The 25,945-nt window shown below is 40.3% G+C and overlaps 1 protein-coding gene across 1 annotated transcript in view; it reads right to left on the bottom strand.

Annotated features, from left to right (window-relative positions):
• The window catches only part of HS3ST4 (heparan sulfate-glucosamine 3-sulfotransferase 4), a gene marked incomplete at both ends in the record, with an annotated part of 396,010 nt that overhangs the window by 234,048 nt on the left and 136,017 nt on the right, over positions 1–25,945 (bottom strand). The window lies entirely within an intron of this gene.

Below are 25,945 nucleotides of genomic sequence, written 5' to 3' on the forward strand. Positions count from 1 at the left end.
CAAGCTCAGTTTGGAGTTGAGGTATTTCTATGTTGTCTCCCGGAGTGGGGTCGCCCTGCTTCTTGTATCAGGCTACCTTCCCTATTCTTGAACTGCGGATATCTCTTCTCTACACTTTACCTCCATGATTTGGACTGGAAAAGGCTGCTTTTCTTTTTGTTCCACCTCTCAGATTCAATGAAGAGAAACCCCTGGGATGCAGTCATCCTGCAAACTTCTCTAGGAAAAAAGAAGCAACTGACATGCATCTTCTGCTGCAATTTGCTTAATCACAAATAAATTATTTTACAAGCTGAAAATAAATAAATAAAGTCCTCACCGTGGTCTGAAAGGCCCTCCCTGACCTACTCCAGCACAGCCACTTGCTCATTCCACTACGTTTACATTTTTATTCTGATGCTTCCACCTCAGGGTTTCATCATTTGCTGCTTCTCTGTCTGTAAAGCTCTTCCTGAAGACAGCGTTTGGTTCAATCGTCTCTTTACTCCAATGCCAGCTTCTTAGGGAGACCCTCACTGGCCACACTGCCTGAAATTCCAAATTCCCCTCCCTACCCCCTTCGCCATTTTTTTTCCATAACACTCATCATTATGTAACATAGTTTATACTTTATCTTATCTTGGGTATTGTGCATCTCTCCCTAATAAAATGTAAGTTGCAGGACTGCAGGTAATTTTGTCTGTCTTGTTCCCGGTTGTATTCACAATACCTACTATGGTATCTGGCACATAAGGGAGGGAGGGAGGGAGGGAGGGATAGAGGATGGAAGAATGGAAGGAGGGAGGAAGGATGGGTGGATGGATGAATGGATAGAGAAATGAAAGGAGGGAGAGATGGATGAATAGATGGAGGGATGGATGGAGGGAAGATGATTAGATGGAGAGAGGGAGGGAGTGAGGAGAGAGGGACGGAGGGATAGAGGAGGAACAGAGGGACAGATGGAAGCATGGATGGAGGGATAGAGAGATGGAGAGAGGAATGAAGGGATGGATGAATGGATGGCTAAATGGATGAAGAAATAAAAGGAGGGAGGGAAAGAGATGGATGAATACATAGAGGGAGGGATGACTAGATGGAGGGAGGGATGAAGGGAGAGATGGAGAGATGGAGGAATGGAGGGAGAGATGGGGGAGGGAAGGAAGGGGGGTGAATGAATAGATGGAGGGAGCGATAGGGAGGGATGGAGGATGAAGGGAGGGAAGGAGAAAGGTACGGAGGGATGGAGGCCTTCATGGAGAGATAGAGAGATGGACAGAGGGATGGAGGGCCGGATGAATTGAGGAAAGGAGAGAAGAGAAGAAGGGAAAGAGAGAAGGAGGGATGAGAAGGGCCAGCCAGGTGCTGCAAGTACCACAAAGCTCATCCGAGAGAAGCAAGCTGCTATCAGCAAGGATATAACTGATGCCCGCGTGGGCTGAACCCACGGATTTTCCCTGAAAATCCTCTTCTGTAAAATCTAATGTCATTCATCCTTCCAGACCCTGAGTTGGGTGGGAAAACATAAGGTTGGATGGCCTGGGACCTCTACCTGTTATATCTCAGAGATGGAGATGTACACCGCAGGAAGATCTGAAGCTTTAGCGTAAGACAGAGATCTGAATCCTGGTCCTGGGCAGTCTTGGCCAAGTTACTGAACCTCTCTGAACCTTATTTTCTTCACCTCTAAAACTAAGATAACAATATGTTTATATTAAGATAACAACAGAGATATTCTAAGAATTAAATGACACATATAAAAGGCTTAACACAGAGTCTGGAATTTAATAAATGCCAATTACTCCCAGAGACAAGTCATTCTGTGTCTTAGTTTCCCCATGAGGAAGAAGGGATTAATAACACCACCTACTGATGGAGTGTCTGTGAGGATGACACAAGTTGACAGTGGGCTCTGAACAAATAACGACTCAATAAATGTGAGCAGTGTTGCTGCTTCTGCTGTTGGAGATGACGGGCTCTGCAGATGAGAGACGTGCACCCAAGGTCCCGCAGATACCCTAGAATAAGCCACTGAACTCCTGAGCCCTCCCTGTAACTACTCATGAGATGATTATCTTCACTTATTTTGCTTCTGAGAAAAAAAGTCAAAAAAAGGTCAAATAACTTGCCTAAAGCCACAGAGTTTACAGGTGGCAGAACTAAGATGGAATCCATGGGGTGGGGGAGGTCTGCATTCAGTGTCTATCCACTTCCCCAAATCCCTGAGGTCATTCTGACCACCCCACATGCAGGGGAAAGTTGCCACAACTTGTCCTTCCCCACCTGTTAAGAGACTAGTATTATTTCACAGTCCAGACCTTCTCTTGCTCAAGGGGAATCTGTGAACTTGCACCATCAGGGCTGTTTCTCCACAGAGCTTGAATCACCAGCCTGGTCCCTGGGGCTGCCACTCGGATACAAACCCCTCCTGCTTCCCAGTAGCAGATGGCTGCCTCTGAAACCATCTTTCACTGAGCTCCTTTCTGGTACCCCAGGAGCCTTCAGTAATTACTGCTATTATTCTTACATTAAATGAGTTAATAAAATCAGAACTCCAAAGGTACAGTGGGAATACACACAGATATGCACACACCCAGAGACACGTAAGCACACACACAGACACACACAGACACAAGCACTTAGATGCCACAGAGACTCTTCGAGGCTGTGACACAAAGAAGTTCTGGGAGCATCATTCTACTAGTGGACCTGTCTCCACAGAGATCTTTTCATCTTGTTTTCTCTTCCAGGCAGATCCAGGGTTTATGAACCACCTTACCCGCAATTTCCCTGCGAGGAACGTGGCAGGGGGTAGGCAATGACTATGGTTGACAAGGGCAATCTCTGTTTCTCTTGATTCCTAACCGGTTTTTAAAGTTGACAATCTGACTGACAACATTTGCTCCTTAAGGAAATTACTCACAAGGAGTTTTAGCCTCTGGATGAGACGCTCGGTTTTTCTTCTGTTTGTCTCAATTCTGAATCTTTTCAAAGTGACGGTTCACCCACTGGTTTCTGTTTACGAAATATTTTCTCCTCCAACCTAAACAGTGGTTGCATTTCTTTTTCTTTTGAGATGACCCTGAAATGGAGCAGGCTGTCGCTCCGTGTCAAGGTACTCCTGGGCGTCTGCTGCAGGCTGACAGAGGGACATCTGTTGTCAGGGCCGCGGCCTCCTACGGAGGGGAGGGGGGCAGGGAGGAGAAGAGAGGAGCAGGTTGTGATGCCTGCTGTTCCGTCCGGATTTAGAATCTTACAATGAATCTTCAATTTGTAAGAAAAATCAGCTTTTTGGCAAAGAAGTTGTTGCAGCCGCCAAAGTTCTAAGTCTGCTTCAATTCTCTTTTACAGGATTCCAAAGAAAGTGACTGGGTCCTGGCGTTTTCCATCTTGGGAGCACCCAAACCTCATTCAGGTGGGAGGCAGGCAATGGCAGAAGCAGCAGGAGCAACAAGACAAGGGTGCAGGTCCAGATTCTGCTCTCGCTGATACCTGTGCATCCAATATGAACCATCCTCGAATCTCTATTGCTTTATTTTTCTGATATCTCAAAAGAACACTCTGAAGGAGATACATACATACCTAAATCTATATACCTACCTGTCTCCCTATCCATCCATCTACCTATCTACCTACCTACCAATCGGTATCTTTATTTTACTCAGTTGAGTAAACTGAGGCCCAACAGATACTTACCAAGCTCCTGTTACATGTCAGTTTCTGCGAGGTTTAATGCAACTTGCTTGGATATGAGTCAGTGGAGATGAACTCGGCTCTTCCAACCTCACTCCCAATGTTCTTAATCAGGATCCTAGTCACTTAGTAATTCTTAATCATGACTGTAAACAATTTCAGCATTCACTCAAACTAGATTTGTTGAGCACCTAGTACGTACCAGGGCCACCTGTGGCTAGTGCAAGAGATATTGGCTGAGTCCTGGGGATTAAAACCCCCATAGAAAATGCCTTAGTAGGCCTGTGTGCATTGAGCAGTGCGTGCGTGTGTGTGTGTGTGTGTGTGTGTGTGTGTGTGTGTGTGTAAATGTTGAAGGTGAAGACAGATGATACGTACATCTAAAGCAAAGGGCTTGCACTGCAGCAGAATACGTTTGGTTAGATTAAAGGAGTCAGTCTTACCAGCACGAGATCCGAAAGCCACACAGAGGGCACTGGAGGGTCAGCAGACTCTCCTCTCAGGGAGAGTTTCAAATCTTAGGGGATGACCTAATGTCTCCCCTTCCAGCTCTGCCAAATCAACAACACAGAAGAAACGGTAGCATCTGCTCCTCCACCAGTGAGGCTGTTAATGTCCCCATTGCCCTCTTCACCCTAACACTCTCCCATGATTATCCTCCAGGAATCCTCCTTAAGCCCTTGGGGAGTCTCCTAAAGCATGCCATGGCTTTGTAAACCGGGCCCCAGAATCCAGGCTGGACATAAGGTTTAGGGTCTGACAAGTCTTCTTTACTCTCGCTGGAAGGTAGGATTTAAAGGATGGATTTTTATTTTAAAGTTTGTTTTCATTCTATCAAAGAAAAGACAGCCCAGGTTCGAGATGTTTTCCGTGACTCTGTGGTCGGATAAGATTGGGTCCACTCCTCTTCTATATGAATGGGTGAGGGAGCTTTCCAGGGAACCAGGATTCCCTAAATATGTATAAAGGATGAATACGGGCTCAGAGAAGCCAATGAAATGGATGTTCTGACCATTAAAATTCCTCTGCAAGATCCCAATGCACGGAATAATAAACCTTACTGCCTCCTCTGCAATAAATGTTACCTTTAATATAGAAGAATAAGCCCTCTACGCACAAGGCAAGTCTCCAGCCCTTTAGAGAGATCCATGAGTTACTTAGAAGTACAAGTGAACTCACAGCAATAGATGACACACATGAAGTCTCAGACCATTAGCCTCTGTTACAGACTGAATCATGTCCCCTCAAAATTTATATGCTGAAGCTCTAACCCCAATACTGAATGTGACTGAATAAGACAGGACCTTTGGAGAGATGATTCCATTGAAAAGAGGTCATCAGACAGGCCCTAAACCAATCTGAGGGGTGTTTTTATAAGAAGAGATTAGGACACTCAGAGAGACACGGGGAGGGGGGGATGGGCGGCGGGTAGGGCGGCCTACACAGAGGGATGACCACGTGAAGAGGCAGCAAGAAGAAGGCCCTCTGCAAGCCAAGGAGAGAGACTCTCAAGTAAAGTCAACCCTGCTGACACCTTGATCTTGGACTTCTAGCCTCCAGAAGTGTGAAAAAATAAATGTCTATTGTTTAAGCCCCCCAGTCTATGGCATTCTGTTATGGCAGCCTGAGCAGACTAATACGTGAGTGCAAACATCGAACATCTTGCATAAAATGAGGTAGCATTAGAGAAAACCTTATGCAGATCGTTTCTATGTTCAGGTGACTTTTAAGGAAAGAGATTTTTAAACCTCTATCTAGCTTAAATATATCTTTCCAGAAAAATGCACAATATAACACATGTCTATAAAATCAAAGCAATGTTTAACTTCAGTGGATGACTTGACCTTTTAAAGCAAGATTGAATATTTATATATATATATATATATATGGGGATGCATGTATATGTATAGCTGATTTAAAAAATATATATCCAATTGTTCAAAATTATAAGACTTTTAGAGGGTCATATAGGAGAATATGTCCATGCCATAATAGTAGACAGAGAAACCTCAATAAAGAAAAAAACTCAACACATAAAGAATAACTTTTGATTACCTTAAAATTAATAAGTTCTATTTCTCATGAAACATCATTAAGAGAGAGAGAAGTAAAGCCACACAGTGGAAAATATACTTCAAACACGTAAAACTAACAAAGAATTCATATCCAGGATATATTACAATAAGAATTGTACAATTATTGTACAATTGTACAATTACAATAAGAATTGTACAATTATTGTACAATTGTACAATAAGAATTGCACAAGAGAAACAATGAGTAAACTACAACACAAAGAAAAAAATCTAAATAGCCAAAAAGAAAGAATGAGTGTCCAATTCCATTAGAATTAGGGAAATGCATATCAGAACTGTAGTGACCTACCACTACACGTTTCTGACAAAGATGAAAAATTCAAACAATATCAAGAACAAGCAATATGAGGCAACAGGAACTCTCATATACTGCTGGTGGGAGTGAAAATTGGGAGAAGCACTCTGAAAAGCAATTTGGCATTATTCACTGAAGCTGAAAATACAAATATGATCCAGCATTTCTACTTCCGGACAACTACTGGAGAGAAACTCTTGAACACACACACCAAATACAGGTACAGAAACATCCATAGCTACTGTGATACTGTGATATAATAAGCAATATATATCCCTGGATCCTGGTCAGAGCTCCAAAAACCTTTGTAGTTTCCTAAGTGATAAAGGTACTAGGAGCACCTTATGTTCTAATATTTGGTCTTTGACCCCCACTTCCTGACACAGAGCTCCTAAAACCCTTAGAATTTCCTAGGTGATAGGAGCATCTTTTTTTCTAATGAGGTGGCTCTTGGTGAGCTCTGGGATAGCTCCTGGATAAGGGTTTGTGATATTGTGATTTATAATAAGAAACATACATTTGGTCTTCAATGATTCCTGGCACAGAGCTCCGAAAGCCCTTGGAATTTCCTCAGTGATGAGAGTGACAAAGGTGTTTTTTGTTTTGTTAATGTGGTGACTAGACCACACCTAAGGATCCAGGCTGGTAACTAGGAGAACAGACCAGGTGATGAGAGGGCTGGAACTTTCAGTCTCACCCCACTCCCCACCGCCAACCTTCAAGGAGGGGAGAGGAGCTGGAAATTGGATCAACTGCCCATGGCCAATGATTTAATCAGTCGTGCCTATGTCATGAAACCTCCCTCAAAACTCAGAAGGATGGGATTCGACTTCCAGGTTGGTGAATGCATGGAGATTTGGGGACAGCGGTTCAGAGAGTATGGAAGCTCCATGCCCTTTCCTCACACCACGGCCTATGTGTCTCTTCATCTGGCTGTTGATTCGTATCCTTTAATCTAGAGTGGGAAAAGGTTACCTGAGTTCTGTGAGCCTCTCTAGCAAATTAATCAAACCCAAGAACAGCACGGAGAGAGAGCACGGTGGGAACCTCCAGTTTGCAGCCAGTCAGTCAGAAGCACAGGTGACAACCTGGGCTTGGGAATGGCATCTGAATTGGAGGGCAGACTCGTGGGACTGAGCCCCTAACCTATGGAATCTGGTGCTATCTCCAGGTAAATGGTGTCAGAATTGTGTCAGAGAATCACTTGCTGATGTGGACAAAATCCTTACACATGCTGGAATTGGTTCCAGAATCTTACAGGGCTGGTCACCAGAAACAACAAGCCATGATTAGAAGTTTGGAACTTCAGACCCCATCCTCTGGGGAAGAGAGAGGGGCTGGAGGTTGGGTTAATCAATCATGCCTATGTGATGAAGCCACCATAAAAATCCCTTAACTAGGGGCTTTAGAGAGCTTCTGGGTTACTGAACACATCTACATGCCAGCAGTGTGGACTATCCCCACTCCATGGAACAGAAGCTCCTGTACTCAGAACCCCTGTAGGGCTCAGACCTTGCCCTATGTATCTCTTCATCAGATTGTTCATCTGTATCCTTTATTGTATCCTTATTATATAATAAACCAGTAAATGTGTTTCCCTGTTTTCTGTGAGCTCTTCTAGCAAATTACCACATCCAAGGAGAGAGTTGAGGGAACCCTGACTTCTAGCAGGTCAGTCAAAGTTCGGGTGACACCTGGGACTTGGGACTGGTGTCTGAAGTAGGGACAGTCTTGTGAAACTGAGCCCTTAACTTGTGGGATCTGATGCTAATTCCAGGCAGTTAGTGTCAGAACTGAAATTGAATTATAGGACACCCAGTTGATGTCCACGGAGAATTGGAGAACTGCTTGGTATGGGAAGAAGGCACACACATCTGGTCACAGAAATGTCCTGTGAGGGCTGTAGAGGAGAAACACAAGAGCTTTTTCTCTTCAGTCATATCACTCATCATTGTCATAAACTGGAAGCAATACAAATGTCTATTATTATCAGATGGTCTAGTTACACAATGGAACACTACACAAAACTGAAAATGAACGAAACTACAACTATACACGAAAGTCAGGGACTCTTTCAAATGTTATTTTAAGCGAAACAAGCAAGACATAAAATAATACACATGATTTCACTTGGGCAAATTTTAAGAACTGGCAAAAATTTGTTAAGGGATGACAGGTGGTAAAATTAAAAAGAAAAGCAAGGAATCAATTACCGTAACTCTAGATAATGTGTCTGTTTGTTTTCTGAGAGAAAGGGAAGAAGGTGTGACCTTGATCAAGCTATCTGAGGGGACATAAAGGGGTCTTTTGAGGTGCTAACTAGATTATCTCCCTGATCTGAATAGTGGGTCTATGACTGTTACATTGTTTCTCATTCACTATACTTTTGGTGCACTGTTTCATGTTTTATTTTACAATAAAAAAGTAAAGAACAAACAAATAAAAAGCTTTCACACATGCTAATAATTTAAAACATTACAATAGGAGTAGGCCTTATGTATTCATCAGAGGGTTTGTTTGTAAATAACACGATCTACTGGGTTTTTAAGAGTTAGTAAGCAGGACGGAATTCACTGTGGTACACGGCACACAGAATCATTGGGACAGTTGAAGAAAGAGACTCTAAGCTGAGCTCACAGAACTACACAACAGAACTGGGTCACCAATGGAGCTGCTGCCATCAGGGAAGTCCTGAGTCAAGAGCCACCAGTGCAGCTATAGATGCCAGGGCCCCATGTCTACTGCTCTAATCTATACTTGAACAATGATGCTACAACTCAGTTCAAATCAATGTTTTTCATACAGGTGCATCTGATAACAACACTGAAATCATTCGTACCCTGAAAGTAAGGTGGGCTGGGAAATGCAGGTTTGTGTGGTTCTGGGATATGTGCATGTGGGGGGTGTTCGCTTGTCTTTTGTTTCTTGTTTTTTGTAATTTTACCTGGACAAGACAAGATTTATACCATTGGGTACTATCAAAACAGTGTTCAAAAAATTGTGGGCACCCACAAGGGGAGGTATTCACAACAGAGTCCAGGTAGTTCAACCTTGTTATTTTGCAGGTTGATGAAATATTATCAGAGAAAAAAACAACTCAGTTGCTTAGAGGAAAGCATTTTCAAGGGCACATCAGAAAAACTGATTTTGTCCTGACCCTGCACTTACTAGGAGAATTCTCTACCTCTCTGAGCCCTCGGTTTTCTCAACTATAAAATGGACATCATTAAAGAGTTACCATACAGTACAGCTGTGAAAATTAAATAAGATAATGCATGTGAAAGAACCTGAGAGAGTAGGCCCTCATTTAATTTTTCGTTTGCCACTATTCTTTTTAGAGATTTGCCGAGAATTGCATTGTATCTGTACTGTCTGTCCCAACAAACATAGTTCTGTTAAAACTGCCGGTCCATTAGGAATACACATAGAGAAGATTGAATTCATGTGTGGTTTCAGAACAAGTTTCTCTTTTCTCCCTCCAAAATTCAAAAAAATGCCAAAAAACACATTTTTAAAAGAATAAGTTCAGAAAGCCAAGGAACGATGCCCGATCTATGGGGGAATGCTGGAGTAATCCCCACACTGCAGGAAATGACTGCTTCAGAGGAAAGAGTGGTTGACACTTTCCAAACCTAAAATGAACAAGTACAGAAGTCGTAAGTCCCTAGGGATATTCTCAAGTTGAAAAACTGGGAAGTTACGTTCAGAGCTGCTAGACAAATAAAGAGAAGACACATACACAGCAAAGGTCTACGAACGTGGGGGATCATTTTAAAAATTATGAGAGCACTATGTAAAATTTATACGTGCAAAATGAATGACTTCTTGGGAAAACATAATTTACTGAAACTGACTCAAGAAGAGGTAGAAAACTCGAGTAGACCACTAATCATCGAAGAAATTGGAAATGCTGTCAGAAAAACTACTCAAAATAAGGAACCAGTGAAAGGAATTTGGAAATAGCTTTTAAAATTAAAAACACACATACCTTTCAACTCAGAAATCCCACTCCTGGGAGTCTCAAATAGAAATAAAAGCACTAGTACATAGGACATGTGTTAGGGTTGTTAATGCAGAATTATTTGTAGAAGAAAAAAGCAGGGGAGAAAGTGAATGGCCTCCCATGGAAAATTATATAGACATAAAAAAATGAGCTCGATTTTTATCAGCTGATTTGGAGCAATCTGCAGAATGTATTGATAGAAGAAATGGCAAAAGACACAGAGAAGCACATATAAGCGTATTCTGATGTTTGCAAAACAATCATCAAAACAATTCCGTGTGGTGTGGGCACACACAGGTATTTGTATAATTTTATGAACACAGAGAAGATTCTGGAAATGTCCATACCAGACTGAAAGCACTGGTTATAGACTGAGGGTCAGGGAACGAATTGCTAAGGAAAGTGGAGGGAAGGTAAAAGAAGCAAAAAAGGAGAAACAAAAGAGTACATGTAATAAATTAAGGATTCCATGGCAAAATGTTTTCCTGCTATGACTCCTTTGATCTGGCATGAGATATGTGTATGTCTGAGTATGCATGTGTACGTATGTGTGTGTGTTCTGTGTGTATTCATCAGTGCAAAAAGTTAATGAAAAAGACACTGACCCAAGCTTTTCCCAGGTTTCCCAAACCTTTAAGATACAATAAAAAGCCCTAAAATTTAAAAGGAAGGAAGCTTCTTAGCTCATTCTTTGAATCCTGATGGCAAAGCCGTACAAACAAGATACACATACCAATGGAGAACTACCGCCTAGTCTCACTGATGGACAGAAAGGCAAACTATGAGGTAATCCTCTCCAGAAGGGCATGAAAGAACATCATGGTAACAAAGCGTTCATTCAAACAATGTGAGGAGACTTCCGGTTTTGGTTCCAGCATGTAAAGATCTTGGAAGTCATCACACCCATCCTTCCAATAAGAAAAAGTTGAACAAGCAGAAAATCAATGACTTTTCTTGGCTCCATTCAGAACTGAAGTCATAGGGTAAATCTCCACCTTGTAACGTACAAGTGAATCTAGAGTTATGGTCAGGATCTGCTTATCTGGAGTCACAGACTGCAGGAACACTTACACGGTCATTTTGACAAATTGCTGGAGGCCAGGTATGGACTAGTTTGGGAATGAGAGACTCCTGGGGGCCCCAGTCTCAGGGAGTCTCTGATTCTACGACACCAACTGGGTGTCCAGTGATTCAACTTAATTCTGACACTAATGACCCAGAGTTAGTGCAGACCCTACAGGCTCACAGGCTTAGTCCAACACGACAGCCCCACTTCAGATGCAGCCACAAATGGAGTGCTCAGGCTACCCACACTTTTGCCAGTCAACTGCAAATGTGATGGTTCCTATGACTGCCTTCTTTGATTCTATAACTTGATAGAAGGACTCACAGAACTCAGGAAAACACGTTATTTACATTAATCAGCTTATGATAAAGAATACAACGCAGGAACAGCCCAATGGAATGTATGTGTAGCGCGAGGTGTGGGAGTGGAGGGTAGTGCAGTTTCCACGCCCAACTCGGGTGTGACACCCTCCCAGTGCAGCACTTACACAAAAGCTCTCTGAACTCCACTGTAGTTTAGGGGTGTCTGTGGAGGTTTCATTACCCAGGAATGATTGGCCATTGGTGACTGAAGTCAATCTCCAGTCCCCCTTCCCTACCCCGAGGTTGGGGTACGGGGCTGAAAGTTCCAACCCTAAAATCATGACTTGGTCTTTCTGGTGGCCAGTCCCCATCATGATGCTCTCTAGGGCCCTCCCCCTCCCCTGCCAGGAATCATCGCATTAGCACACAAAAGAGTAAGAGCGCTGTGCCGGGAACTAGGAACAAAGAACAAATATTTATTTTTTTATTATACCACAGAGGGCCTCCACACTTTCATAGATTTTACCTTCAGAAACCCCACCAGCAACTCACAGCGAACAGCAGAGAAAGATCAGCTTGTGGTTCTGGTGAGGGAGAAGGGAGACAGTAGAATTTGTCCAGCGCATTCTCCATTACAAAGGACCACTTTCTGGGGATGTGACTGTATGAGTTTTATCCTACCTGGGGGAAGGGTATTCCTGTACTCCTGAGTTTGAAGTCGCTGGCACCTACAGCTACAGCAAGTACACAGCCCAGCCCACAGCCATGTTCACATAAAACTTCGCATGATCTATTTACCTCAGTTCCTATTACCCAATACATCATGTCCAACTTTCAACAGAAAATTACAAGGCACGTTAAAAGGCAAAGAATGAAAGAACTAATGAACTTTAGGGTTTCTATTCATATCATTTCACTACATTACAGAATAAGAACAAATATATTTGATTATTCAAGTAGACACTGGAAAAGCATTTCATAAATTTCAGCCTTTAGTTTTTTTTAAGAAAACACTTAGAAAATATTTCCCAAGTCAAGAAAGTGTATCTACCAAAAGTCTATAATAAATGCCAACATAAAAAATATTCTCGATGAAATCAGGTGTGAATGAAAAATGTTCCCTGCATATCAGTAAACAAAGGATGTTGCAGCCGTCAAGACACCAGTCACCCCTGCCCCACGATGAGCCCTGAGGGAACTCAGGGAGACAAACAGGCAGCCCACTGCCAAGCCCTCAGCCACTGCAGCCGCCCCCAACGGTGCACCCTGAGGGGACTCCGGGATGGGAAAGAACAGGATGCTGGCCCTAGACAGCTAAGGTGCATATCAAACGAATAACTACAGTGAGCCCAGACTCTTGCATCTTCCCCTACATAAAAGAGCGCTAAATTCCTTAACTTGAGATGTCTGGTTTTCTTTAATTAACAGTAATCTTTTGATGTTCCGACTACCTGAACTTTGTTGAAAAACTCTTATATATCCTGGCTCCTCCCTGACCTCCTTGGAGCAGTCCCTCAGAGCCATCTGAGAGGCTGCTCCTGGGCTTGAAGTCCTCAGAAAGTCCGCCAAATAAACCATAATTCTCAACTTTTACGTTGTGCATTTCTTTTCAGTTGACATAGGAAAAGACAAAATTCCTGATACTATATTTTTTATATAATGTTATTCTGGAGTCTGAAGGAAAGCAATAAGACATGTAAAGAAGAAGAAATATTGGAAAAGAAAAGGTGAGCGTCGTTATTAGTAGAAGATATGATTGACTTACCTGGAAAAATAAAGAAAAGCAACTGAAAAACTATTCAAACTAATAATGCAACACAGTTAGGTGGTCAGATACTTTATAAATACACAAAAGTTGTTTTCTGTCCTGTACATAAACAACAGTGAATTAAAAGAATTAATGATAAGATATATCTTCTTCAAACAAATGAGCTACAAAGGAAAAAACTAGGCAAGACAAATATAAAGAAAATTGCATAAATTTATAGAAGTATCTTAAAGAAGATCTGAATAACTCAAGAAGGCAAATATTTAAAATCTCCCCCCTGAAAGTATCTATAAATCCAGTCCTCTACAAATTACATTATCACAGTATTTTAATCAAATTCAGTCATCTATTTTTAAAGGAAATATTTTTTAAAATCATAAAATTTCTGTAAAAAAATAGTGGTGGACACATGCTCTATCTGCAACCAAAACATGTTAGGAAGCTAAAGTAACTTAACAAGTGTGTTATTGATGTAAGAAGAGACAAATGGATTAACAAAACAGAAGAGAGTCCAGAAATACAATCACGACTTGAAGGAAAGTTTGTGAGCCACGCAGGTGGCTCTGAAATCAGAGGAAGCTCATAGAACTGACTTCAGCAACTGGGGCTGGCCTAACTGACTATACATTTGGAAAAATTTTAATGACATCCATCCATCACATTACACACACACAATTAAACTACAGATGAAGTAAAGACCTGAACATCAAAAATTAGATTAGAGGACAATATAGTATAATACTTTTATAATCTTGGGCTGGGAAAATATTAAGCAATAAACAAGAGAAAGAATCAATGAAAGAAAAAATTACTGATTTGACCTTGAGGTAAATTTAAAACATCTGTTTGACAAAAGACTAAAGAAAGTTATAAGGTCAGATTCTAGGAGAAATTATTTGCATCATATATGACAGAAACAGGGTATTGATGTCCATAATATTTCAGAACTCTTATAACAGATTTTTTTTAAAAAAAGAAAGGATACTAATTTTTTTTAAATCGGGGAAGATACATAAGACATTCAGACAAGAAGAAATATAAACAGCAGATAAATATTTGACGATATGTTCAAGTTTACTAGCAATCAGGGAAATGGACTTGACTCTCAAGCCATTGGAACTGAGGCATTTTAACAGTATCAAGAAGAAACCGGGAATTCGTTCCTGTACCCAGGCCCCAGAACTGGCTGGGTTCCCAGTCTTTCTGCTATCTTTTTATTCAATGTGATCTTTAATCCCACAAGCTTCCCCATATCTTTCCACTGTATTTGCCCTTACGTTTTCTAGGCTCATCTTCTGTTACTTACAACCTTAGTTGACAGAAATTTTAAGGAATATTTAGCAGTCCAAAAAGTATTATTCCTATTGTAATGAAGTATCATGAACTGCATGGCTTAAAACAACAGAAATTATCATCTCACAGTTCGGGAGGCTGAAAGTCTAAGTCAAAATGCTACCAGGCCATTGTAAAGCAATTATACTCCAATAAAGATGTTAAAAAAAAAAAAAAAATGCCACCAGGGCCAATCTTTGAACCCTGTAGGGAAAGAATCTTTCTTTGCCTCTTCCTAGTTTCTGGTGGCCCCAGGAGTCCCCTGGCTTGTGGCAGCATCCCTTCAGTCTCTGCTTCCATCTCCCCCGGCTGTCTTCTCCCTGTGTGTTCTCTGTGTTTTCTCATGGCATTCTCCTCCCTGTGTCTTCCTTTTCTTCATATAAGGACCCTAGTCATATGGGATTAAGGACACACCCTACCTACAGTGAACTCATCTTAGCTAATTATGTCTGTAAGGATCCTGTTTCCAAACAGGTTGCATTCAGAGGTAACAGGACTTCAACAAATATTTGCGGGGAGCAGGTGGGAGGGAAGACACAATTCAACCATAACTCAACAATAAAGACAGTGAAGTATAAATACACACAAAAACTTGGATGGGTCTCAAGGACATTATACCAGTGAAAGAAGGCAGTCTCAAAAGGGCACATATGGCATGATTCCATTGATATGACATTCTCAAAGAGACTGAACTACACGATAGAGAACAGATCAGAAGTTCCCAAGGGGTAGGAGTTGGGGGAGATTGTGACGAGAAATATGTTGGGGGGCTGGTGGAACTATTCTGAATCCTGACTGTGGTGGTGGTCACATAAATCTTTACATGTGTTAAAATTCATGGAACTCTATACTTTTAAAAAAGTGATTTTTTTACCACATGATAATTTAAGAAATAGAAATTTTAAAAGCCACAAATTAGAGTGCTGTTAGACCTTCAGACTGTACTCACAGAGCAAAAGGCTGATGCTTTGTGGGCCATCAAAATATTTAGACTAAAGTAATATCCTGTGTTGTTTCTGCCTCATAAAATCAGCCCCAAGCAGAACTAAATGATTCTGACATAGTCCCAGCTTTACATGTATAGCCCTTGATTTGACAGTTTTTCCTCCATTGAGAACTTTAATGCAATATTGTTTACTCATCATATACCTCACAAATTGATGATTATAGAGTCATTCCTACAAAACCACAGAAGTTCTTTTAAAAAAAGAAAAGGAATAGTGGAAACTAAGCTACTTTGATGTAATTAATGCAGCTCAGATGCAGAATCTGTTGCTATAGACAAATCTGTAACGCTCTGACCATTCCATCCTTAACAGAATTGTCTTTGGTATTGCCCAATGATCATGTTATTTTGCTCTTCACACAGCAAAATACTGCCACATAACAGATAATGTGCATGCCTTCTTGGTTCAGTCCACAATGATATGTAGAGATTTCTGTCGAGAGCAATGTATGATTTTTATGGATGGTATGGAGGTCTATTCTTAGATTTCACATTGTGGAATCTGAACAATTTTAGCCCATCATTCACCAAAATGCACTGAGCCCCCAAACGTGCCAGTATATTAGCATGGATGTCATCACCATCATCACCATCATCATCATCACCATCACCATCATCATCATCAACATCACCATCATCATCACCACCATCATCATCATCATCAACATCACCACCATCATCACCACCATCATCATCACCATCATCACCATCACCATCATCACCATCAACATCATCATCATCATCACCATCATCATCATCACCATCATCATCATCACCATCATCATAACCATCATCATCACCATCATCAACATCATCATCATCACCATCATCATTACCATCATCATCAATATCATCACCATCATCATCATCACCATCATCACCATCACCATCATCACCATCATCACCATCAACATCATCATCATCACCATCATTATCATCACCATCACCATAATAACCATCATCACCTTCATCACCATCAACATCATCATCATATCACCATCATCATCACCATCACCACCATCATCACCATCATCACCATCATCACCATCACCATCAGCAGCAGCAGCAGCAGCCCTGTGAAGAACTGGCATTTATTTCTTGCTCCCACTCTATACCCATGGGCTAACTGATTGGCTGGGGGCTCTGTGTTACATCTTCCTTTTTCCAGGACCTGGTCTGCTCGTCACCTTGGCCAAGAAAAACAGGAGAGGTCTGAACATCTCAGGTGCGGTGGTGTGGGATGTGCCATGAGGAGATTGCCAACAAAGGCTAACGGCTAAGAATGGCCTCTGGACTCACACCATTTGAATTTGAATCTCTGCTCCATCACTTACTATCTCTATGACCCCAGAAAGTAACTGAACCTCTCTGTGCCTCCATGCCTTCATCTGTAAAATGGGGGTAATAATAATAACTACTTGACAAATCATGAAGATTCAATGAACCAACCCAACGCTCAGCGAATTACTATGTTCTATGCTTGATTCTATCTTAGAAGTGATGGAGGCAACTTAACAGACTTAAACTAGGCAGTAACAACATCTGCCTTAATTGCTTTAAAAATAGGACTCATCCTAACTTTGCTGTGGAAAGTGGATGGAAGAGGGGGGTACGGTGGATATCAGGTTGAGAATGAATTTGCTGTCCTTTCTTCTGTGTGTATACATTGGGGTGGTTAGGGAGTGGAGGCATCAAGCATGAATTTCAAGTTTCTAACTAAGAGACTTCACTAATCAAACGAGTTACCAAAATGTTGAGTTGAGGATTTGTGAATCATTCAAACAGGGGTACCCAGCATATGTGGGGCACTATAATTAGGGAAAGGTCTAGGCTGTGGATATCAACATGGGAGAGTCAACATATAGAGAGAGGGGAGCAGAGAGAGGTGATCATACTGCAGAGAGAGTTGGTAGAATAAGAAGCAAAGGCCAGAGTTTCAGGAGTACTTAAAGACTTTCAGAGGAAAAGGATTCAGAAAAGAGACAAAGAAGATTCAAAGAGAAGCAAGTAAAACTAAGGGGAGGTAAGAAGCTATCTGTCAGGAGAGGCTCTGCTGCTTTTCTCATCTATCCTTAGCAGCACTGATTCAAATCCCAGCTCCACCGTTTACTCACCTGACTTTGGGTGATCCCCTTATGTCACCTTCCTCATCTCTAAAATCAGATAATAAGAACTCACCTGATACCATTGTCATCGATGAGCGACGGTATAAAATGTGCAGGCCGGGACACGCAGCCCATGGTCCCTAACTCTCTACCATTGTTACTGTATCACAGCCAGACCCCTTAACGACTTTTCTGAAGTGTCAGTAGGTATTTCTCATTAAGAGATTGTATGTCACCATCAAAACCAAACTGAATGGTACCTATTAGGAGAAGTGTCAAATGTGATAAATTCTTGGTCGTTTACTACGTCTAGTGTGAGTATTTCAAACACACTAGCTCCTGATCTGCCTGTCCATGTCCCACGGTCTTCCCACTTAACCCCACTCTCCCCTCTATTGAAGCAACAGAGATTGTCCGCCCAAGTCCTCTTACTGTGCCCCACCAGCTATGCCCCAAAGCTTTCTTTCAGAGGAACCTGTGTTTCAGCTACCTCTGGCCTCTAGAATGGGGGAAGGGGGCAGTTTCAAGAGTAACCACAAAAGGTAACAGGGTTGGGAATTATTCTGGAAGAAAGAGAAGGTCACACGATGGCAGTACACTCAACAAATACATTGGAAGCTGGCTCTCTGTGGCAGAGGACAAATGGGAGGTTCTTTACTCAATCAATCCAGTCTATAGGACCACACGAGCATCAGTGCTCACAGAGACAGGAACAACGGGAAACAGTGATGACGGCCATTTGCAACTTGCCCTCCTGCGTGGAATCAAGGACAGTGAGCAAATAATAAACACGAAATAAAACAAAAGGGGCATAGTGCCCAACGTGCCAGGCATCTGTGTGGAAAAGCGAGCACGTATTATAAACCCCCAACGGAGTCAAGTGCTAGTAGGGATGGGGCAGGAAAATGGGAATGTGTTGCATTATTTACGAGTGCCACAATGCTTGGCCATGTCTCAGTTCCCTTGGCAAAATATTCCCTGAGTGATTTCTCCAAGCTCCATTCTTTAGGAGTCCAAGGATTGCCAGCTGTTCAACTATAGGAGTGAAATGGGAAATTATCAGGTAAAAGGTCCAAGTTGAGTCCAAAGACTTCGTGATGGGCCAATAGACTCAGCATCGCCCTTTGCAGAAAAAGTATTTCCACATGAAAACCTATGCCTTTTTCGTCCTCACCTATCACCACTTCTTGCTCCCTCCTTAAAAGAAAAATAGTTACTAGCCACAATGACCTGCTAGTAAAGTCCCAAACAGGTCCAGTGTTTTTATACCTTGGTGTCTCTGTATGAAATTTCCCTCTCTTTCTTCACTTTGAAATCCTTCTGCACACAACAGGCACAGCCTCTGGATACTCAGGAGACCCCAGGTCTCTGTAGGGGGTTGTAGAACCAAGAATAACAGTAGTAATTGTTTTTTTTTGCGGGGGGGGGGGGCAGTGGTGCTGGGAGCAGGGAAATTGAAGTAGCAAAGAAATAAAAATTTTGTTTTTTCTTTCATGAATCCTAGAGAAAGTTAGTTGAGTAGATACAGATAATACAATGTACTAAGAGCTAGAATTTAGATGTAAGAAACTGACAGAAACAGAAAGTAGAGATCCACTTATATTCAGGGCTAAGAATTTCTAGAAAGGTTTCATATGGGAGGTGAGATCTGAATATCATCTCAAAGGCTGAGTATAATTTCTCAAATCAGTCAAGATATGAGGCTTTTCCAACCCATACAGAATTTTCAAACTTCTGATACCACAAGGAAGAGTTTCAAAAAATATATACATAGATGCTCATGACAAGACACACTCCTGGAACAAAATAACTCGAAAAGATTGAAAATAAAAGGGCAAACTGTCAGTTAAATGTAGAGAAAAAGAAAATAGTATGAGTAATTTAAATATCAGAAAAAAACAGAATTCAATATAACAGACATCATAAGGGACAGAGGAGGATATTTTATTAATAAAAGATGATCAGGTAAGAAGCTAAAAAAGTTGTGAAGAGTTATGCATCAAACAAAAGAACTTCAACATAAATACAGCAAAATCATTCAGAATTCCGAGGAAAGACCACATATTTCCTACTCAGACTTTCACAGATCAAAAGAAAAATTTAGAAAATATTTCAATGACAACAATTAACAAGTCTGAGTAAACAGAGGTATGATCAAACATATACGTATATATATGTAAACACAGTGGACCCTTGAACAATGTGAGGGTTAGGGACACCACCGACAAAAATAATCTGCATATAAACTTACCATTGGCCCTGCATATCCGAGGTTCCACAACCCTGCATTCAACCAACCACAGATTGTGTAGTAATGTAGTATGCATTTATTGAAAAAAAAATGCACATATAAGTGGACCTGCATCATTCCCACCCATGCTGTTCAAGGGTCAACTGTACACAGGTCTGCACTTCACATGGACATTTTGTACCCAGAGGACATACATCCTTTACAAATAAATTTACCAAAAATTCCGATGTTTTTCTCAGACCATAAGCAAAATCTCAAATTCAAAAAAAAGCCAAAATTGTGAAAGGTGCATAGCAGAATTAATGTGGTACATTTAGAAATTATTAACAAATATCTAGCCAAAAACCAAAAGTAAATAACAACATCACAAAACTATCCGCTTTTATATTGAACACTGTTTTCTGAATAACTCTTGGGTTAAACAGAAATTCTAAACTGAAATTTCAACCTGTTTAGAAGTGAACAACTAGAACACTATGTATCTAAATTATGGAATGTGGCATTACTCAGGAAAATTTATAACAGTAAATGCCTGTATTAGAAAACAAAGAAGACTGGAAATAAACAACTAAACATTCAGCTTCGAAAGCTGGAAAAGAACAACAAAAACAACAATAAAAAAACTGAAGAGGGCTTCCCTGGTGGCGCAGTGGTTGGGAGTCCGCCTGCTGATGCGGGGGGCGCGGGTTCGTGCCCCGGTCCGGGAGGGTCCCGCGTGCCGCGGAGCGGCTGGGCCCGTGAGCCGTGGCCGCTGGGCCTGCGCGTCCGGAGCCTGTGCTCTGCGACGGGAGAGGCTACAGCAGTGAGAGGCCCGCACACCGCAAAAAAAAAAAAAAAAAAAACTGAAGAAAGTAAAAAAAAAAAGAATGAAAAAAGATAAACAGGAATAAATGCAATAGAAAACAAAAGAAAAGTAGGAGACTGCAGCAATAAAACTAAAAGCTAGCTCTGTAAAAAGAGCAATAAAATAAACAAACCTGTGGCAAGACCTACCAAGGAACAGAGCGCAGATAACAATTTTAAGAATGATAAAAGGTATATGTATAACTACAAATGTACTGGAGTTTATACTATATATAAATTTATATCATAAATCTGAAAATTCAGATTAAATATTTTATTATTAAGGATTGTTAACCTACCAAAATAAATTCAAAAGAGTTTTTAAAAAGCAAAGAGAAATTTTTAAAAATTAAAAGTCAGCAAAATAACACCCCCCCTACAAATCAACAGACTTAGATACTTTTATGGCTGAGTTCCACCAACATTCTTATAGCAAATAACCTGTACTTTATTGTGACTCTTTTAGAACACTGAAAAAGATGGAAAGCTTTTCAAATCATTCTCAAAGACAAACATAAAACTGAAAAGAAAAAAAAAACTGTACTTCAACAGAACAAAAACACTCAAACAAATGTAACAATTTAATACATAAATCAAAACAAAACAGAAATCGAAACAAAAGTCAGTTGTTTCCCACACATGGTCACCTTATCTTTGACAAAGGAGGCACGAATATACAATGGAGAAAAGATAGCCTTTTCAATAAATGGTGCTGGGAAAACTGGACAGCTACATGTAAAAGAATGAAATTAGATACATCCTAGTACCATACTCAAAATGGATTAAAGACCTAAATGTAAGGCCAGACACTATAAAACTCTTAGAGAAAAACATAGGCAGAACACTCTATGACATAAATCACAGCAAGATCCTTTTTGACCCACACCTCTTAGAGAAATGGAAATAACAAAAATAAACAAATGGGACCTAATGAAACTTAAAAGCTTTAACACAGCAAAGGAAACCATAAACACGACAAAAAGACAACCCTCAGAATGGGAGAAAATATTTGCAAATGAAGTAACTGAAAAAGGATTAATCTCCAAAATATACAAGCAGCTTATGCAGCTCAATATCAAAAAGACAAACAACCCAATACAAAAATGGGCAGAAGACCTAAACAGACATTTCTCCAAAGAAGACATACAGATTGCCAACAAACACATGAAAGGATGCTCAACATCACTAATCATTAGAGAAATGCAAATCAAAACCACAATAAGGCATCACCTCACACTAGTCAGAATGGCCATCCTCAAAAAATCTACAAACAACAAATGCTGGAGAGGGTGTGGAGAAAAAACCCTCTCGCATTGTTGGTGGGAATGTAAACTGATACAGCCACTATGGAGAACAGTATGAAGGTTCCTTAAAAAACTAAAAATAGAACTACCATATGACCCAGCAATCCCACTACTGGACACATACCCTGAGAAAACCATAATTCAAAAAGAGACATGTACCGCAATGTTCATTGCAGCACTATTTACAATAGCCAGGACATGGAACCAACCTAAGTGTCCATCGACGGATGGAATAAAGAAGATGAGGCACATATATACAATGGAATATTACTCAGCCATAAAAAGAAACGAAATTGAGTTATCTGTAGTGAAGTGGATGGACCCAGAGTCTGTCATACAGAGTGAAGTAAGTCAGAAAGAGAAAAACAAATACCGTATGCTAACACATATACATGGAATCTAAAAAAAAAAAAAAATGGTACTGATGAACCTAGGGGCAGGACAGGAATAAAGACACAGACGTAGAGAACGGACTTGAGGACACGTTCTGGGGGAAGGGGAAACTGGGACAAAGTGAGAGAGTAGCACTGACATATATACACTACCAAATGTAAAATAGATAGCTAGTGGGAAGAAGCCGCATAGCACAGGGAGATCAGCTCCGTGCTTTGTGACCACTTAGAGGGGTGAACTAGGGAGGGAGGCGCAAGAGGGAGGAGATATGGGGATATATGTATACATATAGCTGAGTCACTTTGTTATAGAGTAGAAACTAGCACAACATTGTAAAGCAATTATACTCCAATAAAGATGTAAAAAAAAAAATCAGTGGTTTTAATCTAGCAGTATCTACACCAATAATACAGCAGGATCACATAAGAGTTTTCTCAGGAATACTATGATGGTTCATCATTAGGATTTCTGAAATTAACCACCTTCATGAAATAAAGGAGAAACTCTATATGACCATCTCGATTCACACTGATAATTTTGATAAATATCTACCTCAATTCCCAAGAAAATTGCACAGCAAGTGAGAAATGGAAGGAGATTTGATTTCATCTGATAAAGGATATCCAGCAGATATCTATTAGAAACACCACACTTAGGAGTGAAACATTATAGGCATTCCAATTAAAATGAAGGATTAAATGCAAACGTTTATTATCACTGTTATTATTCAAAATTGTTTGGGATATACTAGACATTGTACTTAGTGAAAAAGAAAAAAAATCTGAGAGGAGTTAAAATTATAAAGAAAACTACAAATTGTCCTCATTTGAATGTGTTTTAACTCCTGACATAAGGAAAAAAAATCTGCTAAGGGCTTCCCTGGTGGCGCAGTGGCTGATGCAGGGGACATGGGTTCGTGCCCTGGTCCGGGAAGATCCCACGTGCCACGGAGCGGCTAGGCCCGTGAGCCATGGCCACTGAGCCTGCGCGTCCGGAGCCTGTGCTCCGCAACGGGAGAGGCGACAACAGTGAGAGACCCACGTACCACAAAAAAAAAAAAAAAAATCTGCTAAAATCAACTTAATATTTTTAATTAAGAAGAATGCTATAAAGGTGGCCAATTGCCAACAAAAATCAATAGCTCTCCTCAACATCAATAGGAATTTACAATGGGAAAAGATCCTAATTATAATGATACCAGTATGAAATACCTAGTTACACACATAACAAAAAATACACAGGATGAAAGGAAAATTACACAATTTTACTGAAGTACATTAAAAAATACTTAAAAGATTAAGTATTAACCTTTTATATTACTTATTTTATTGAGTATTATTTCAATGCAATCCCATAAAAAATTACAATGTGATGTGTAAATGAAACTTAATAAACTGCTTGTAAAATTTATCTAGAGAAGCAAATAGAGAATATGCCAAAATAAAAATCTGGTGTTAAGAGACGGTTGGAATAGGCAAAGGTATTTGCCACTCTGGAGTTTGATTATGATACTGAGAAACTCACTATCCAGAGAGTGACAGGATGGTGGGCTAGGAGGTCCCCTAACAAAAACAGTGATTTAACAAGTACCCATCAGCAAAAACAGTTCTGGATGAGCTCTGGAGTACAATTAAGAAACTGTAGCAACCCAGCAGAGCATAAAAACAGAGAATGACTGTGTAGAAAAGTGTAGAAAACATTTTACTTGCATTATTTCATCCCCAGGCTGGCACAGCTCAGTGTCAAGAGGGATCTCCTTGGCCACTACTTCCCGCCATGGGGGAAAAGGAGAGCAGGAAGACTCCAGCAGCCCTTGCCACCACTGCAGATGCCTGCAGCCTTCACTGCTGAGGACCCCTGAAGTCTTGACCGACACCAATGTTGACCCCAGCTATTGGAGCTGCCTGCAGTCCATGCTGCTAGAAAGAGTTAGAAATCACACACACAAAAAAGAACCAAAGAGAAATTGTGGAGCTGAAGAATACAATAAATTTAAAATAAAAATTGCAATAGAAAGTTTCAAAAGCACACTCCACAAACAGAAGAAAAATCAGCAAACTCAAAGACAGACAAAGACACCACAAGAAAAGAAAACTACAGGCCAATATCCCTAAAAAAGATAGTAGCAAAAATTATCAACAGAATACTAGCAAACCAAATTTAACAGCACATTAAAAAGATCATGTAGCATGATCAAGTGGGATTTATCCCCAGGATGCAAGGATAGCTCAACATATGCAAATCAATAAATGTGATACACCACATCAATAAAATGAAAGACATATTGTCATCTCAATAGATACAGAAAAAGCACTTGACAAAATTCAACATCTTTTTATGATTAAAAACTCTCAACAAAGTGCATATAGAAGGAACAAAACTCAACCTAATAAGGCAATATATGACAAGCCCACAGCTAACATCATACTCAATGGTGATAAGTTGAGAGTTTTCTCTCTAAGATCAGGAGCAAGAACCCAAGAGTGTCTACTCTCACTACTCCAATTCAACCTAGTACTAGAAGTCCTAGCCAGAGGAATTAGGTAAGAAAAATAAATAAAAGGCAACCAAATCAGAGAGGAAGAGTAAAACTGTCCCTGTTTGCAGATGTGTTCTTATATGTAGAAAATCAAAAAACAAAAACAAAAAAAAAACTCCACCAAAAACCCTCTTAAGACTAATAAATGAATTTAAGTAAAGTTGCAGGATACCAAAATTAACATACAAAAATCAGCTGCATTTTTATACACTAACAGTGAACTATCTGAAACAGAAAACAATCCCCTTTATAATAGCATTACTATTGTATTTGTACAATAGTATTATACAAATACTATACTTAGGAATAAATTTAACCAAGGAAGTGAAAGATCTGTACACTGCAAATGGTAAGATGTTGATGAAGGAAATTGAAGACACACAAATAAATGGAAAGATATCCCATGTTCATGGAGGAAGGGTTAATATCATTTAAATGTCCATACAACAGAAATCCATCTATAGATTCAATGCAATCCCTATCAAAATTCCAATGACATTTTTCACAGAAATAGAAAAAAACAATCCTCCAATTCATAGTGAACCACAAAAGACCCTGAGTAGCCAAAGTAATCATGAGAAAGAAGAAACGTGGAAGCATCACATTTCCTGATTTCCAAGTGTATTACAAAATAAAAAAGCTGAATTCATACAAACAGAGTAGATTGGTGGTTGCCAGGGACTGGGGGGTAGGGAAAATGAGGAAATGTTGGTCAAAAAGTACAAACTTCCAGTTATAAGAAGAGTAAGTTCTGGGGATCTAATGTAGCATGGTGACAATAATTAACAATATTGTACTGTATGCCTGAAAATTGCTAAGGGAGTAAATCTTAAATATTGTTACCATAGCAACAACAACAAAAAATGGTAATTGTGTGAGGTGAAAAATGTGTTAAGTAACCTTATCGTAGTAAAGATTTTGCAATATATACACGTGTTGGATCATCACATTGTACACCTTAAATTTACACAAT

Source organism: Grampus griseus (assembly GCF_964374135.1).
Source record: "Grampus griseus genome assembly, chromosome: 14".
Lineage (NCBI taxonomy): Eukaryota > Metazoa > Chordata > Mammalia > Artiodactyla > Delphinidae > Grampus > Grampus griseus.